Source organism: Eurytemora carolleeae, unplaced genomic scaffold (genome assembly GCF_000591075.1).
Source record: "Eurytemora carolleeae unplaced genomic scaffold, Eaff_2.0 scaffold350, whole genome shotgun sequence".
Taxonomy (NCBI): domain Eukaryota; kingdom Metazoa; phylum Arthropoda; class Copepoda; order Calanoida; family Temoridae; genus Eurytemora; species Eurytemora carolleeae.
Genome location: NW_019396254.1, coordinates 260,551 through 265,557, shown reverse-complemented (window position 1 = coordinate 265,557; position 5,007 = coordinate 260,551). Strand labels below are relative to the sequence as shown.

General features: G+C 31.1%; 1 long non-coding RNA gene across 2 annotated transcripts; it reads right to left on the bottom strand.

Annotated features, from left to right (window-relative positions):
• Nucleotides 1-563: 563 nt before the first annotated feature.
• Nucleotides 564-4,549, bottom strand: LOC111699443 (uncharacterized). 2 transcript variants are annotated; one of them, XR_002764752.1, is made up of 6 exons: nt 4,187-4,549; nt 2,995-3,221; nt 2,586-2,628; nt 1,757-1,893; nt 1,339-1,563; nt 564-732 (listed from the first exon to the last, which is right to left on the bottom strand). It is a non-coding gene; the product is annotated as an uncharacterized LOC111699443 (long non-coding RNA). The 2 variants fall into 2 exon arrangements; XR_002764751.1 differs by lacking the exon at nt 4,187-4,549 and having other exon boundaries at nt 2,995-3,736.
• Nucleotides 4,550-5,007: the final 458 nt, after the last annotated feature.

The following is a 5,007-nucleotide window of genomic DNA, read 5'->3' as shown; positions in this document are numbered from 1 at the left end:
CACTGATACTGGTCCAACAACTACAACTAGTGCTACAACTGCTTCTAGTCCTCCTTCTACAACCAAATCAGGATTTGCTGCCATTATACCATTCAATAGTCGTAATAATAATTTTAGTTTTCAATATTGTTTTTCATCTTTTGTTAAAACTTTAAAAACATAAATTACATAAATTCATTGTTAATCAACAACCAATTTAATTTTTTTTCAGTTTTTAACAATTGTAAAAATTATAAATTGTTAGGCTTTGTTTTCTTGTTACTTTCAAAAAAATATCCTTTTTTGTTTTTCTGGAACAATCCACTTTGTTTTTCTGACGAACCTTCATTAACAATCATTAACAACCCTTAACAACAGACATGTTAAATATGCTGGTAAAAGTTTCCCTATTTCATAAATAGATTTGCACAATGTAAGTTAGAAAATACATTTGCAACTTTTATAAATTCAAGTATTTGATTATTATAAATTCAAAATAAAATTGACTAGATATTTTTTTTTTGGGGGGGTGGGGGTGAAGTTTGAGTGAAACATAAATTGGGTGAAATGTAATTTGGGCGAACTGTTACCACACCATATATTTCTCTTAAATTTTTAATAAAATTATTTTTATAATTTCAAAACCAATAGCATCTTCTTTAGACCGGGCCCCTCTATGCTTAAACATAAAAACAATTTCCATTGGTATGCCTGTCCTTCTCCAGTTTAGCCAAATGTTTATCTATCTGATTCCTGCAATATTATATCATATAAATGTTTAATCTATAGCACAAAGTGAATGAGACAAACCTGGAAAAATAACTTTGAAAAAATTCAAAAAATATTTGAAGACTTCTAAAATTGGCTTAAGGAAAACAGGACAATTAAACTTGATTGCTATAAAATACTTGAAATTATGCTAAAAGTTTGCATGAAGCATTCAGTTTTAGCCATCTTCCCTGATCAAGCATTTATTTTGGTCATATACACAGAGTTAGACGAAAAAGCTTTATATATGGTAAATTAAGGCACAAAATGGACGTCAATATTAAGCTCACTGGCATTAGATATTTATATTAAATATATTAAATATTTCTTTTTGATCCATGTAGATGACCAAAAAAAAGGCAATCAAATGAATAAACAATAAATCAGTTACCAATCTCATCTTAGAAAATCATATTCCTGTTTAATCTGGGGAGGGGTCTAAATTTAATTAGCTTAATTTATGACCACTCAAAGTTTTTCTTTTCAAAATTGATGGTATTTTTGATCCTTTTATTCCAACAATATGTATTTCAATACAAAATCCTCAAAAGCTGTTGGGAGACGAAAAATATACCCCTGAATAAATTTTACCTGGAGCAATAACTCCATATATTATGGCCCTTTTCAACAGTGTGTGTCATGATATAATTTCCTCGGCAATCTTCAGCCACTCCTTTCTCTCCATCATGGGTAGCCTGCTCCCATCATATGTCCCATCTCATGAGCCAGTAAAATAGGGGCTACTTCACGGTCATACTTACCCCCATCATTCACACGTAGAGTCATCAGACCAACACCATCCCGGAATAGTTTGAGCTGAACAGGTTTTAAAAATATGTTTTAGTATGGCTGGGCACCGTTATGTAAATGAACAATGAGTTTTTAAAACTAAAGAAAAGTGCCTATTAACGTAAAGCAAAATCCGGTAATTTTGAAATTGTTATTGAAAAAAAGTCGGTCTTGAAAAAAAAAATTAACAGTTGCTTATCTCCCTCGAAAGAGTACAGACCTCTCTCATAGCAGTCCCGCCTTCACAGTCTGGGGGAGCACGGAGTTCAGCTGCCCATGTTGTATATATTACAGGGAAGTAGCAAGTGTAATACAGGAGGAAAATAAAACAAGAACGTCATCTTCAGCCTGGTTCAGCTGAAAGAAGGAGTATAACCCCTGATGGGTACACAAGCCTTGCACAAAGCTACCGGTTTTTCCTTGAGGACTGGACTGGACTGCTGTGAAATATTCCTTACAGCTCCCTATTTTGCATTTATGGGTTTCCTTAAAATTCCCCTTAAGTTGAAAAGACTATTACAGAAGGAACAAATGGAGCAATCCCCTATACCCTTCCTCCTACAAACCTCTTTATCTCTCTCCTACCTGCTCCACAACTAAATGTCAAAAGAACTATTATAAGAAACCTCAAGGCCTAGAAACAATAAACAAGAAGAAAAAAAAAATCAATCAGGAAATGGGAAAAAAATGGAAGGGGATCTGTAAAGCTTTACACTTTCAAATATGTTGACAGCAAAGGGAGACAACATTAGGGAAGGGTCTTGGAGAGACGTCCCCCCCCCTCAATTTATTTCACCCTACGTAAAAATCCTTAAAAAATGTGTTGTGATGTAGAACAAGAAATAAGAAATGTCAAAATATTTTCATCTGATATCATATAAATATTAAAATAAATTGTTGAAGTAAAAACAATTTATAAAAAAGAACAAACAGATGTGTATCAAAATAATGTAAATTATTATTAAAATTAAAATTGCATGAAACTTAAATGAGCTGGTTATATTTGATATGTTATAATATAACTTAGATATTTCATGATCTTAACTTACAGATTGCAAACGGTATTTGTATTTGCTATGCCGCTCATTCTTCCTAAAAAAAGTAGAACATTAAATACTATTTCTATATTAAATAAATTGATTATTGATAATAAATCTCAATTTTGTAAGCAATGAGTTTAAGCGTAAGTTCCCTAATTTTTGTTTACTCTGTTTGTTAAATTAATGTGAAAATGAATAATGTAACAAAACATATAAAGTCTGAAAAAAAACGTTCCAAATCTCTAATCAATTAATGTGTCAAAATGTCTGGCTTTATAAAGATTTGAAACATCAGCAGTGAGGGTTATTGTTGAAGCATTGTTCAAAGAAGCAGTGATCTATGGTCGTACAGATAGAGCTGCATCCACAGCCAAAAGTGAATTCATAAATAGTTCAGTTTAATAATTGTGATCTGTACCTGACCTTGTGGCTCCAGTCAGAAGGAAATTGATATCATAATTAAAACTTGTTCTGTCATCTGGGTCGTTTCTTAATCCAGCATATTTCTTGGAAAAACATTTAAAATAGTAAAGTTTTATCATTTGAAAATATATTTGGATTAAAAAAATGCATAAAAAATGGAAAGCCTGAAGTTGTTTAAGTTGGACCCTTGTATAATGGACTAAAATCAAGATCAGAATCATCCTAAAACATATTTTTATTAGAGTTTCCAATGAAAGTGGATGTTACATGCAATTAAAATCCCTGTAATTCTAAGCAATTCAACAACAGTTTCAGACAATTATGCAGAGTTGCACCCAATTCCACAAACTGAATTCCAATTTAAAAACCCTAATTTTATATATGTGAAGATTTAAAACTAAATCTGTAGACAATAAGTTCTTTTTAAACTTTTACCTTCTTTATATAGACATTGTTTACTTTTAGATCAAAACCTTCTAAATAATAATTTTTTTAAAAGGTGTGTTTATTTTTTGAAATAAATTTTTTCTCCCTGGCAGATCTTTTGAAATCAGTTTTTTCCCAAAAAAATGTAGGGGCGTGAGCATTTAGTGCTAACATTTTTATAGTTTTATTTGCTAAATTGGGACAAATAAATCATTTTTAGGCAAAAAAAATTGGGTAATAAGGTTGTGAAAGAATAAAAAAAACTTGCCTTTTTAGGTCCAAATTTTTATTCCCCCCCCCCCCCCCCCCCCCCCCCCCCCCCCCCAATATCAAAAAACCCTCCGGGGGGGGGGGGTTAATTCTTGAAAATATTCATCTAGCTATGTTATAAAACTTTAAAGCACATTTAATGACAGTAAAGCTGTTGTTCAGAAGATTTGCAATGAATAAATTTGTTTAATCGCAAATATAATCAGAAAAGGTTGTAAACTTGATTCAGTGTTGCTTGGTGAAAAAATTACTTTGTATGCCAAATGTACTGTTTACATTAATATTTTACTAAATCATAAGTTTTTAAATGTTTAAAAAGGTTTTCTTAAGGAGAGAAAATTTCCTTAATTGCAAAAAATAGTAACAATATTTTCATACTTTACAAATAAAAACAAATCTTTTTTAAATTATAATTGTTATTAAAACTAAACATTTCTTGACATTGAATTTTTTCTGAATAAAACTGCTGCATCATTAAATAGTGCTCTAACCATTTTATTTGTAGCACTTTCCACAGTACAATCAGATCCTCTAACTTGTTTCTGAATATCAAAGCTTTTGTTATTTCAATTTTCAGATGTAAGATATTAATAGTGTAATTTAATTTATCCTTTTAAGTCACTTGTGCTCACCGTAAAAAGTTTGCAATTTGGATAAAAACTATTAAAGTTTTCTTAAATGGATCTAAAGAATTTGGTTATAACATGTCTTTTTCACTGTTTGTTAAGTAACCTCAAAGATAGAATTCTTTTTGTAATAGAACAGTTTCTTTCTCAAAAAAAGTAACCAATCTTTTTCAAGACTTTTTTTACAAACTCTCATATGTAAATCAATGAAAAATACTGTTTTCCTTTCTTTTTTCATTTTCTCTCTTTTTAACTCAACTAGAAATTCAAGGCGCTTCGCGCCCTTCTTTCTAGCCTTAGAGGGTGCTTCGCGCCCATCTTTCTAGCCTTAGAGGGCGCTTCGCGCCCATCTTCTAAATTAGTTGTGCACATGTTCTCTTTGTGTACATCGTAAAACAAAACAAAAATAATACGCAGATTTTCACAAAAAATTTCGTGGATTTTCAAAATTTTAAAAAATTTAATGACGATCAAATTTTGATGGAGACAAATATTTGAAATTTTGATTTTTCATAAACCTTCCCTGGGGTCCTTAGATGTCCCACAAAAAATTTGGGCCCGATCGGTTCAGCCGTTTTGATGTTTATTGGATACAAACAAACAAACAGACAAACAAGCCAAATTTATATATGTTGTGATGTACACATCTTACACATCAAATCAACTATGCACTAAGTGCTGATATT